This window comes from Plectropomus leopardus, chromosome 19, assembly GCF_008729295.1.
Source record: "Plectropomus leopardus isolate mb chromosome 19, YSFRI_Pleo_2.0, whole genome shotgun sequence".
Taxonomy (NCBI): Eukaryota; Metazoa; Chordata; class Actinopteri; order Perciformes; family Serranidae; genus Plectropomus; species Plectropomus leopardus.
In genome coordinates, this window is record NC_056481.1 from 21375065 (window position 1) to 21389461 (window position 14397).

Sequence of the window (14397 nt, forward strand, 5' to 3'; positions counted from 1 at the left end):
GCCATTTCTCTTTCATTAAAGGTATTTTAACCTTTTGAAAGCTGGAGAGATATCACTTGTGCTATATTCAGATGCCTTTCATAAGTATTTGAAACTTTGAACCCTGAGCAAAGTAATGAGCAACTTATGTGTCTCACAAATTCAAGAAATTAGTAGATTTAGAACATTATTTTTTTTTTAATTAAGGAAAAATCTATATTCATAAGGATCATATTTACATATTTAAAATTATGACACAAAATTAAAATAATTTTAATACACTTTTCCCTGGTCAAACTTTCTTTCTTTGTTTGCTCTTACCAATGTTTAGGTAATTTTCTTGTGATTTTTTTCACCAATTTCTTCTTTTGTTACTCCTTGCCCTCTTACCACGTTTTTGAAAGATTTCAAGCCAATTTGCTCAGATTTCAAATGGTTAACTTTTTCTGTGCAACACATCCTGAGTACATTTTATATCATGTGTTCAGAAATACGGTGAAAACATTTTCTCACAAAAAACAAAAGCCATTAAACTGAGTCTGACCTGAATATGGATGATCCCTCAACAACAACTCATTTAGTATCTGGACACACACACACACACACACACACACACACACACACACCTCTCCCTGGGTGAGGAGCCAGTAATGGCCCCTCGTAAATAAGGGTTCCTGTATTTCGCTGAAACCCAGTAGTGCATCTGGATCCCATCAGAGCTTGTGTTCCCTTTGCAAATGATCCCAAATGTTTCTAATTATGCCAGTGGAGTCGGCACGAGGCTGTGTGAGCGCTTATGTGTGTGTTTTTGTGTGTGTGTAATCGCCCTGACGGACACGCACACCCATACACTGGCCTCTGTTTATTCATGAACGGGGTAACAGAGACGGACAGCGCGGTCTTGACCTCTGCAGCCTCGGCTTAGGTCACTGCACGTGGTGATGACTGATGAGTGAAAGATGGGGCGGAGATGGATTTCCTCCACCAGTCTTGTCTGCTGACATCGCTGTCTTCCTGCTGTGCTCAAATGATTTCCAACCAGAGGGTGGCTGAGGTTGCAGGATGAGTTGTGCAAAATAAATTAACATACAACCATGTGTGGAGCATCTACAGTAAGACAACATTACTGGTCTGGAAAAAGGTCTTATGCAGTGTACAGTTTGTTAGCCAGGCATTCAGTGTGCAAGACCTGCACCTTGTTTAATCCAGTGTTTCAGTCGAAGGGTGTGGACAACCCTTTTTGTTGTGCATTTAGCATCCAAACAAATGTGCAAAAGTTTGCACTCACATTGTGTTGTTGCAACCTTGTAGGTGCGTGACTGCACACTCCAGGGAACATTGCATTAAGTGCTAACTTAACTTCTTCACAATGGGTGAATTTGCCAGAATTCAGCCAGTGGTAACAATGCCAAGTGTGTGTGTGAGAATGTAACAAAAAGCATGTTTTTTTAAAAAAAAAAGAAAAAAGAAGGGAAAATACTGTGCATTTGCTGTTTGACTTCTTTAGTTGTTGTTTTTGGTGAAGTTGTTCCCGGGCAGTCGTGGCTGTTCTAAGAAGTCATTTTATCAATTTTTTTCTGAGACAAATTCTTCGAATTTCCATGTAATAAATCAGAGTTCTAGCTACATTTGGTTCAGACATGTTTATATTGTATTTATTGTACCTGATCGGCTCATTTCTTAATATCATATAGGATGTGAAGATGTTGCTGCCCAGGTCATCAGGTATAGATTTTGCTCTGCCATACAGAGTTCACTGTGGGAAACTTCAGGCGGCTGCTGCCTGGCTTTGGCCAATCAAAAAGCGGGCATAACACCAGCTAACATGTTAGCCATATCAACTTTATAAGGTGATAATCTGGCAGATGTGGCCAAAAAATCTATTAATTCTGCTGTAAGGTTAAACCAAAACAGTTTTCTCTTACTCAAGATCAGTTCTGCTCTCAGAAAAACGCAACAAGCTTTGACTTCGGTCTGCACTTAAACCTTTACTTTGAGTGCACATGCAGGATGTGACAACTTCCCACCTCCATACTGTGGCACATGGCACTGTGCATTGAAAGCATTTACAAAGAACAGCATTATACAGTAACTGGAACTCCAACGAGTGTTCTGGTCTGACCTCGTCCTTAACTTGATGTAAGCAAGGAGAATGTGACATACGAAACTCTGGCTCCTAAAACCATAAAAGTTCATAAAGCGTCTCCAACTCATGGATATGGATAAACATCTCAGCTCCTGAGTCAGAGCTCCATGACCCCCCGACGTTACATGAAAAACACCGTCCAGACAAATGGGCACAGTGATGCAGTTTGGCAGGCCTCGCAGACCTCTCTCTGCATTACAAGGCATTGTGAGCGGATCACTTTTTCCACAGCAGCCACCGTGACGCACGGCCCTCGTCCAGAGGCACCGATGGATCGCATGCCTCTGTCTTTGATGTCACCTCTCGCTCAGCAATTTTCCAAATTAAATTGATTGTGCAAATGTGTAAAGTGGACTGCCGCGATTAAAGGTATGTTGTTTTTGAGAAGGGCCTCAAATCCATCACCATGGCTGCAACACCAAGCATCTAACAGCACAAACTCTCGGAAAAAGCCCTCCAGGTCTGCTCGAAACGTGAAGGGGAAATCATCAACTTATTACCGGCGAGTGGAAATGGATATCCTAATTATAATTATATCCTGACCAAGATGGTCGATATTTAAAAATGAAAACAATGGTAATTGCACATTTTAAGGGAGCCAAAGAATTCCACAATTCTCGGGGCGTCAAAGAGGCAGAGGAGATTGAAAAGGTAATTGAGGGGATGTCAGTGAGAGGGAGTCAAAAGAGAGTTCAGGAGATGAATGCAGGGTAAAGTGTGTACGAATGCGCATACACGCACACACACACACACACACACACACACACACACACACTTGTAGGGAAAGTGAGAGAATCAAAGAGTTATACAGCGAGCTCATAACGTGTCAACATTGTTCGGTGTGGGAGGTCGCCCCAGGGGAGAGCTGCCGAACACGCAAGGGAGAAATTCAACAGCTCTTTCAACGGAAATCCTCATCATACATCTCCACTGCTTCAGGGAAGCAAAACAACCTGACGAGAGGACCGTGGAGCCCCGAGCTGGAGCCCCGAGCCGGAGCCCCGAGCTGGAGCCTGGGCTGCGGTTGTCTCATTTCATGAGGTGGAAAGGATCGTGAAAGATTTACTTATTTTGACGACAGGAATCCAATACTTCACGTGTCAAAACTCAGCAGAGAGAGATGCAGTATTAAATGGTTAATTTGGCATGTGTTTCCTTCTGCCTGGGGCTGATACATTTCTGACCGATGCCAGTGGCTCAGCGATTACTTCATTAGATGAGATTTACAGCTTTCTCTTTGAAATAAATACTCAGTTCCACCCACTTTACTGACATGATCCACCTATCTTGGGAAAGGTGACTGAAATATGTCTCATGCTCTTTCTCAGTAACACCCGTTTTCACACTTGGTTACACCCATTTACATCTGCGAGCCACACACTACGTCAACAGTTTTCTACTGGCTGCCGAGCACCTCCAGTTAAACCTAATGTGGCTGATTGTGGGCACATCGTAGTTGCAAGATACTTGACAAGAGGAATCATAGTCACATCTCTGACAGCTGACAGCTTTATCACATTCAAAGATTATAATCTCTGTATAAGAAATTGTTACACCTAATCCCACACATTTATTTAGTAATTTGTTGTTATTAATTTGTTGACTCCTGTTGCTTATGTTCTAAGCTAGCAATCTGACTTGTTAGGAGGCCATTTTTTTAGATTACATTTTACAGCAGAGTTAAACAAGGATCAGTACAAAAAAATGAGCTTAACATTCTGAAGGTCTGGAGCCAGTTGCGCCAGCTTTGCTAGGCTACAGTTATGACTTAAGTAGAGATGCATTACTGAATTAAAGTGGGTTGCATCACACAAAAGTATATAGACATAAGTCATTAGCAGAGGTTAAATTCTGCCTTTGCTGTGCAGGGCTCAGTCCCAGCATGTAGGCCCACGCTTTTCTATGTCATCAGGGCAGTGTTCTACAGTAAAACTTCAGAAATCAGACAGTTGTAACACTGGGCTTTGTGATCAAAGAATCTCTCTCTCTCTAGCCTTGGCACTAGCGTCACCAGTGGCAACAGAGTCATCCATCAGCGTGGACTGATTGTCCCGGCACTGAACAGTAGTGCAAGCATGCGCCCACTGTCACTGGAGCACTGGAAGTGGGACAGTTTGTCAAAGATGAGGAATTGAGAGCCCATTACCTTTCTAGGATGCCCTGGGTTTCTGCACTGCTTCTGTTGAGCAGACACTTCTGCTTGTCCTGTTACAGGACATCTACAGGCACAACAAAATGATCCCCATTGACGCTCTGACTAGGGACTTGTGTCCTGGGTTGCTGGAAAGGTCCGTCACTACTACAAATGTCATGGAAAATGTGGCTTCCAAAAATACCCTTGCAGCTCCATTTTCCCTTGGTAGGGTCCAATTGCTTGTGTGCCGCAGCAGCAGGAGCGTGGTGGATGCCCCAAAGTGGGATCAAGAACAAAAAAATGTGGTTCTTCCCAGACATAAAGGACAGGTACATCCAAAAACACAAGCGCCTTGGAGGAAAGAGGACACTGTCTTAGTTTACAGAAAGATTTTCAGCTTTGTCCCGTTATTTAGAGGGACATTACATTTTGTCACATTACCATTCGCTACAATTCGAACAATTTTGCCTCTAATGGTATCATCCCTGCAATTAGCATTTAGAAGATTTGTGTGTAACGAGTGTGTAAATTATACAACAACAACTTTATATGCAATCATGGCTCCAGTCTCAATAAAAACATCTATTATCATTTCCTTCAGTCAGAGCCTTTTGGTTTGCTCATTCCCCTTTTAGCCAGAGCCATTCTTGGCAGGACAGCATGAGCGGTCAGTGTTCTTTTGATACCATAAACCTATTTTTTCTGCTCTCACTCAGCACCTTTTCCTGAAGAAAACCATCTGTGTAAAGGATCAAACGGCCAAAAGGAAAGAGGCTCAGTCTTCCTGCAGTACAGGTTAGATCAGGGCCTGATGTTCTGCATAGTTCAAGGCCAAGAATTTTGGTTATGGACTTACAATAAGGGAAGAATGGTACTTGTAACAGACAGAGGAGTGATGGGACTTTAATATCCCTGAATCCCTTTACAGTGATGATAAGAACAGGAGGATGAGGTATTGTGGGACTTAATGATGAGAGCATTAATGAGGTTTACATAAGGGGAAGGGGCTTCATATTGCCAAAGTCTGAGTTTACACAGGTATGGGTAGATTATGAGACAATGGGCCCCCTGGGCACAGATATTCAAAAGGCCCCATCACCTCCCCTAAATAGCAGAAAGACATTCAGACTTTGTGGTTGTTTGGCAACTCCTTGTAGTTCATTTGCATCTTGATGGTGCCTCTTTGTGGTCATTTTTTGTCCTTTTCAGTCTTTTTATGTCCCTTTGTAGTCATTTTATATCTTGTGGTGTTTTTTGTTGTTGTTGTTGTTTTGTAGTTATTTAGGCGTCTTTTAGGTAATTTTGTTTTGAGGCAATATTGTGTCACTTTGAGGCGACTTTATGTCTTTTTTGGTCATATTATGTCACCTATTAGTTGTCTCTGTAGTCGTTTTGTGGTTATTTAATGTCTTTTAGTGTCTCACTGAGTAAATTTTGTGTCTCTTTGAGGCAACTATTTTTGGTTTTTTTTGTAGTATTGTATCACTGGTTTTATGTTTTCTTGTGGTTGTTTTATGTCTTTTTGTAGTTGTTTGGGTGCCTTTGAGGTTATTTTGTGTCTTGTTGAGATAATTTTGTGTCTCTATGAGCTGGTTGTATATCGAGTTGTGTTGCTTCTTGGTGGCTTTGTGTCTCTGTAGTTTTTTTTTGTCTCTATGCTGCTCCTTTGCATCTCTTTGTGGTCATTTTGTGTCTCCTTGTGGTTGCTTTGTGACTTTTTGTAGTCATTTGGATGTCTTTGAGGCAATTTTATGTCTTATTGAGGTAAATGTGTCTTTTTTGATCATAATGTGCTGTGTCTTAGGCGTTTTGTGTCTCTTTGTGGGTTTTTTTTTGACGATTTTTGCTGTAATTTGCATTTCCTTTGCAAATCTTTGTTGTCTTTTTCCGGTTGTCTCTTCCAGGTCAGTTAGAGTCAATTACAATGACATTTTGCAGTGAAGGCCTGGGGCCCCTGACACTTAAGGCCCTTGGGCCTGTGCCTCCTAGGTCTGTTCAATCATCAGTGCATGTACACAGGAACCTGTCACTCTTTCAGATACTGGAAGATAAATCATAAGTAAACATTTACAAAAAATGAGGTAGAAGAGGACTTTTACTTTATTAAATCAAAGACATTTCCATCATAAATTGATGCAGAAAAGATAGAAACTAGTACATACAAATTATCCAGTATACAGGAAATTAGGTGTTTGATGCACAAAAGTCTACTTAGTATTAATACAAAGATTTAAGTTAAAGCCAGATTAATTCCATCACACAACAGTGGTTTCATCTACAGTATAGTCTGTAGCTTAAACATTTGCAGGGTTTCATTACAAAACACTATATTCACTATAGTAAATGTTTGCTAGTTGAAATGAACTAGACAAAAACAACGTTGATTCTGTCTGGTAAATTAATGGAATGGACAGTTTGCTGGGTATAGGTTGTTATTTTTTGCATTAAGCACATTGAGTGAGCACAGGTAGGGCAGAGTTGGATTTAAGAGCAACAGTCAACTCTCCCTGGACAATCAATTAGAACACACGCACACACACACACACACACACACACACACACACACACACACACACACACACACACACACACCACCACTCCATCTCTAATGACTAACTTCGTAAAACTTTTCAAGTCAAGTGTGAGATAAGAGAGTTGACTCTCCACAGGAAATCAGGAAACTCTGCACAGACGTGGGGACACTGAACCGGCTGTGCTAATGGACCAAATGTCCTGTGCTGTTGAACGATCGCTCCATTGCAACTTTATGGTCTGAATCTTGATGTAGTGCTCCGCCCAGATATGCATGAGAAAATGAGTGAGGTAAAATAAATCAAAGGCAGGGTGGTTGTTTTACAGTAGGAGGAGGCATACTATATGCACCAAGATGCCACAGAGAACTGCAGAGTTTCTACCAGCGTTCCTACACATATTAAGCTGCAGGTCTGCATTCAGCTAAGATGATGAAGAAAATGCGTTTATCACTACAAAAACTGTAAATTTGAAAACAATAAAACAGTGTTCAGTTTACAGAAATATTTTGTAAAGCAATGAACCAAACAAAACTGTTCATTTTAAATATGTTGAAATAATATTTCTTTGTAGAATTTACAGATTACTTTTTTTACAGAAAGAAAGCATATTACACTATATTAAATTACACTATACTATTACACTACTTCATATATATTATGCTTTACAGATAAATATTTAGCCTTCAAATAGATTTTGCAATGGATTTGAAAAGATCTGATTTAAATGTTCCTTAAATGTTCAAATCAGATGATAAATGTTTCCTGCTGATATTCACTGAATGAATAACAAAATGTTTTAGCATAAATATTTACTGCCAATAACAGCTATTTGAAATTGAAAAAATAATAATTAAGATTTGCTAATGTGTAGATTTCCAATTATTAATTTTATTTTAGAGTTTTTTCACATAATGTGACTGGTAATGGAATTGCAAAAAAAGTATCATTGTCTTCCAAATTGACAGTGTAAATTTTACAATTTAAAAATATTGGAATTATAACAGTTACATTTACAAGTTGTTCTGTAAAGTTTTTTTTTTTTTTTTTTTTTTTTTTACATCTTCCCATCTTTTGTAGATTTATTCTGGAAACCACAGCTGTATTTTTTCTGAAAATCAAATGATTTTTTTTTTTACAGTGCAGAAGTTACACTGTATATGAAAGTCCACTGAGATGGGTGGCATGAGCATCCGCCACATGAATGCATGCGGTCAGCACAACTCCCACACGTACTGTAAAGCCCACCCATCTGCAGTGAGCCTGGATCATCCAGAGCCATCCCTCTCGCTCTCTCTCTCTCTCTGTGCACCCAGCTAGCTTCCTGTCCAGGATAAACAGACCGGGCTTGGACCCTCCACCTCGCTGCAGCAGTTAACATCAGCCCCCGTGAAACACAGCGAGACCGCATCAGCCCCAGACAAGTTTTACAAGCCCTGCGCACTCTGGCCTGCCCTCCATCAGCCCGCCTCTTTTCGCCCCAAAGGCCCTGTTCCCCATCTCGGACCAACCCCCCAGGCCCCATTAGCGCTCTAAAGTTGAGGCTTTACTTTAAGAAAATGTTCTTTTACACACAGCTGCTCCAGAGACAGAAATCATTTCAACAGGCCGGAGTTAAAGTTAAAATCAGGAATATTTTGTTAGCGAGGTTGAAACAAAAAAAGGACCGCCGATCAAATGGTGACTGCATCATAGAATCCAGGCTTCATTATCTGATTTATATCTTCTAAAATACTGAAGCTGCTACAAAGCTTTTCATTTTTGATTCTATTTTATTGTTTGATGTGTGCTTTGTATTCCCATCATGGTCAAGCACAAATGACAGGCAGTGGAGAAGACAGAGACCAATTTCTGCAGCCACAATATCAGAAAGTTGACCAGCTGAATCCAATGATTTATAGAAGCAACATATCAGACTTTAGTGATCTCCAAATAAGAAGCTGATTTATTTCTGATGTGACAATGAAAAGATGATTTTTAGCAGCATAATGTTCCTGTGGGACCCCATATTATATTGAATTAGTGAGGAAAACTTTGCTTTCCCTGCATTTCTTGCAAAGTGAACAAAGAGTCCAAAAATTGAGAAAATTCTTAGTAAATGAAAGTCACAGGGGTCGTTTAACAATAAAACTATATTAAAACGTCAGTTTACAACCTCTCACACAACTCATGCAATCCAAGTTGCATTTATCCAGTCATATGCTCATGAATTCCCAGACACATTTTTGCAAAAAAAAAGCCCCCACAAAAAAAAAAAACCCAAACAACTTTTTAAAACACATTAACAGTCACACACAGATGAGAAGTGCTCCAGGGATTCTTTGTTCACCATGAAAAAACAAAGTTTTCTTCACAAATTTAACATAACTCAGGATGTTTTATTGACGTACAAATCATCATTTTTGGGGCTGAGGTATTCCTTTAACTTGTTTAACTAAGATTTTTAGGTCAAAGCTAAAATCTTTCCTTTTTAAAACTGCTGACTCTTATCTTTACATGTCTTGACTATACTTTTACTATTTTTAATGAAGTTCCCTTGCCTTCAGATTCAAGAACCAACCAAAAACCAGCTTGTTAGATTCAGAAGCAGAGCAAAGAAAAGAGGTCCATACAGTTTAAGTTAACAAGTTACTTGTGAATTATAACTTAACACAGGCAAACAAGACTGTGTGAGGTCAGCAGTCACTGGTGAAACATGGGTGTTGGGTGCTATGAACAGAAGATCAACTAAACTCAGTAAACCCAAATTAAACTGAGCAGCAAAAGACACCAGACTTCCAGCTTATATCAGCTCTCAGCAGGTGAGTCCAATCCCTTAATGAGGAGGGAGGGGCCAAACAATCAGGGAACTGAGAGAGGGAAACAGACAGCAGGTGCTGTCAGACAGTCCAAGCTGAACGTAAAAAAACCCCCCAAAAAACACAGTCAATGACAGACAGCGACTACAACTTCCCCAAAAAATACAAAATATATCACAGATTCAATATATTTATATATACAATTTTATTTACTACTTTACAATGATACGCTATTTAAAATGCACATATTTAAAAATCAGTAAAAAAAATATAATATATATAAAAAACTGTGTAAAAATCAATGAGCATTACTAAGAGCATTTGGAATAGAGGAAATTAATACCGTGAAAGGTTACCTTCCACACACTGAAGACCAGTGGTTCCCAACTGGTGGGTCGCAATCCAAAAGTGGGTCGCATGTCCATTCTGAATGGACCGCAAATGACTCATGAGCGAGTCAAGTTTGTAAAAAACACACTTCATTTTGAGGTACGGTGAAATTTTTTGTTGAGTTTCATTTCTGTTTATTCTTGCTACATATTTTATTTCTTTGTGTTATAAAAATACTATTTTTATTTTCAGGTGATTATACACTATAGAAAACAGACGTATTATGATGTATTCAATTTCTGCCAATATAAACCTCTAATTCCTACACACTAAGCCTTGAAAATTTGCAAAAATGTTTCCTTTGTAAAGTTAATGTGTATATTTAACAGAGCTGGGTTTGAAAATGTTTGAAATTCAGCAGCAACTTATTTTGTTTAGAATTCATCTTTCCGTTAGGAGTAAAGTTGCTTCCCAACTTAAGTTTTAAACATTGTAAACGCCACTGTCCTCATACTTCCTTTATGTTGCCATAGATACAGCCAGTAGATGGCAACAGAGGGTGGAGTCACAAGTTTCTCATAACAACAAATTAAGCGATGGTGGAGGAGGTTGTAATAATGTACCTTTTAAAGGAAACAGTAGATGTTGATAATGGTTTTTGAGGCCCTTAAACACATTGCAGCATGTGGATGGAGAACTCTTTTCACTATATTACCAATTTCTTAGATTCCGTCACTTTTTAAAATATCATCCTTGTCTCCTACAGCCTTATCTTGCCTGAACCACACTACACTGCCCCCACGATATCCAGTGGTACTGCACCTTTTGTCCATATCCGTAAGTGTTCAGAAAATGACAAGAAATTAACACAGAGTACGGACAGAAAGCTCCATCTTGGTCAGTATACGTATCATAACATTGAGCATAAATGGGCCTTTACTCCTTAAAAACTGTGGGGGTTTTTTTTGTTTCAGTTTTAACTGTTCACCAGTCAGGGTTTAACCAAACAGGAAGACCATCTCTTTCCTCGCAGCTCGGCTGAAGATAAACGTTTGCATCAGTGTAAGAACGCAGTGTGCTTTCCACTACCTCTTAAAATTGATAGACATCCAGATTCCTTGTGATCATCTGCAGAGTAATGGGGAACCAGAACAAGGGTCCAGTAAACTCAAACTGCAGAATGTGGAAATGTAATACGCACGATGTGTTTCACAGTTCTAAGTACAAGGGCAAGTTAAAGATGAGACTCAAAACTCTAGAGAGGAATCTACTTCTTACTGCTCTTTTATTTGACATTAAGATGATTGCAGAGGATGAAAAGAATGTTTTTCGCTCCTTTGTCTCCCTTCCATTTCCCCTCTTCCTTCCCTTCGCCCTCTACTTTTCCTTTTCTTAAATCTCTCCCTCCCATATTTTCCTTAATGTATCCCTTCAGACAAGCAGCCTCACCAGAGCCATAAATCTCAGCGCTGTATCTGTCCATCACATCTCATAAAAGTCTTATTCATCCCAATAAAAACTCCAGCTTCTCTCCCTGTGAACGTTTTTTGGGTGGCGAGGATCCCTGTAAATAATTTGTTGCCGTGTATTTTACAAATCATCCACCCAATGCTGCATCCATCTTGTTTCAATCACCGCCTGGAATGGATGATTTGATGCACAGCGTGCGGACAGATTGTTACAAGGTGCACTGGAGCTCGAATCGAGGATGGATGCACGCATGTAAGCATAGAAGAAGACTGTGTGCATAATGCATGTTGACCTGTGGGTCAAATTGTCTCCACCTGTTACTGTTTCTTGTTGCTTTTCCTTTTGGCAAATTTAACGCTGCAAAGAATCTTTTCAGCATGTTGTGAATCATTTATGAATCTTGACCTCAGACCCTATAAATAAAACCAAGGAAGGGAACCTGGATGAATCTTACTGCATAAAACCTGCTGAAAGCTCAGTGAAGCAATAAGTATATTGGCTGAAGTGTGGATCAATCTGTAGAGTCATTTAGAGGACACATTGAAAAGCCACCCTTTGCCACAAGGTAATGATGTGGCAGTCGGTGATTTAAAAAAATCAAAGTTATCGCACCCATTTTGAATGTTATCACTTCATTGAATGGGCATTATCAGTGGTTATTAGCCCCATGCAAATGGGTTAGAAGAGGCATGCAGTTTGTAGTTTAGAAGAACATCTATACACTGTATACTGTACACTATATATTCTGCATCCTTGAAAATACATTTAAAAGATGGAAATTATACATTGATTTTTCATGATAATCTTAGGTTTCTCTGAGTCCTAACTCCTTCTGTCTAAGAGGATTTGTTATTGCTATACATGAATGTTCTATTATCTGCTCTTTGTCAATTTGCTCTCTCAGTTCTCACTATTTGAGGCTGTATTTGACCAAACGCATCCTCTGAAAAACAATTTCTTATCATTGTATGTGCAAAGCCAGAAGATGGCAGTGCAGAGCTTCACTTTGTTTCATTGTGTTACATGTGTGGAACAGTGCTCTTCAGTCAACAGTACATACAGCAGGTATACTCAGCTTGCAGCCTGTGGGCCAAATTTGGTCCCCGATAGCATGTGGGATGGCTTCCAACCATTTTGTAATTCATAATAAAACTTAAGTGACTCACACTGGAAATTGTTCTTGTACTGGTAGTATACCTAAGGTGCCAGAGTGCATAAAACAGCATCAAAACAGAGCTTGTTTACAAAAAAAAGTGCTAGTGGAGGATCCCCAGCACCCCCTACAGAGATCCCAAGCCCCTAATGTCCTAAAATTCTAGAAACATCTTAAAGTCCAATAGATGTCCTAAAATCCTAAAAATGTCCTTAAATCTTAGAAAGGTCCTAAACTCTGGGAATTCTAAAAATGTCCTTTAAAATCCTAGAAATATCCTGAAATCCTAGAAATGTCAAAAAATCCTTGAAATATACTAAAATCATAGAAATGTCTTAAAATCCTCTAAATGTCTCAAAATCCATGTATGCATGTATGGGGCTGCTGCGACTGGCCCTTGACCTCCTGTCAGTCTTCAAAAGTGGCCCTGAAGCAAAGCAAGCTGAATGTCCCTGTTCTACAGTACACATGTATGTGGGCTTTGCAGCTCTTCCAAGACAGATTCTTTAACTGCATTCCTTCGACTGCAAATTACTGCATCTGTACGGGACAAGGAAATGTTTTTGCCTGCTTAGTAACAGGTTTCTTCAATTTATTATCTGTTCTATACACGTTTAATACATTTTATTGCGTGCATCCATCATTAAAGATGAATCAGTCATGTTCTGTCTGTGTTTGTTCGGCTATTAGCGGAGCAGACAGACCATCAGATTTCTAAAATGTACCCTACTAGTGTGTGTGTGCGTGTGTTCTTCTCCTTAGGTCTGCATGTGGATGTATTGTAATAACATATGTGAGCCTGCATTATTGCCATTATTAGGACTCTGTCCGCTGCTGTAATTGTGCATCCACAGATTGAACCTGAGTTGAGTCTGGTTCACTGGCAAGGGCCAGGACTACATAGCTTCACAGGAAACTCTACGCACATGGTAAACGTGGTTTAATGAAGCTCTACAACATGAAAAGTGATTATATTGGTAGAATCCAACACTGGCAGAGGGTGAAATTGTTATTATTATTATTGATTATTCTCAGAAAAGATTCACGCATTGTTTTTCTGCAGAATCTGAGGGGTGCATATCAAATTCACCTTTCTAGTCAAACAGAAAGTTTCAGATTGGATTTATCTCAGAGAAAATGCTGCTCCTGTATTGCAGAAATGTGGACTCAAGTCACATGATTCAGAGTTCCAAATTTAATACTCAACTTCAAAAAATCTTAGAAAGACTTGCAACTTGACGAGTGACTTATAACTTCACTTTGACTCAATCCTAAAGATTTAAAAGTATCACAATGATCTTTGATCGCAAGATCGTGACAACAGCCATCCTTGAACCTCTCACTGTGCGACGTAGGACCACCATTTTAGAGCCATGACCAAAGATTTTGCCATGTTTAATTTTCACATTGGTCATCTTTCGTCTGGGACAGCCACAATTGCAGTGTATACCAGGCTTAATAGAAAACGTCGTACAAAAAAAAGTAAAAAATCCTGACATTATCACTTGTTCAGAGACTCGAAACTCAAAGAGCTTGCCTGTGCTGACTTGGGGCTCAGCTTGGGACTTGCAAAACAATTTAGTTCCATCTCTGACTTATTGTTCCGCTGGAGTTTGACCATCAGCTGATAAAGATTGACTACAAATCACGCCTGTTGCCTGTCTTTTTAATGATCTCTCCACATGCTCGCCTGTATGTTACTGTGCGTCACATCTGCAACTGGAGAGCAGGCTGAGGCTCTACGGCTACACCCGCTGAGGTTTATTCCAACCACTCTGATTATCTGCGGCTCTGCAGCAACTTCAGATTCATCCAATAACAACACTAATAATGTCTGCAGTAATGACAGAGTGGTG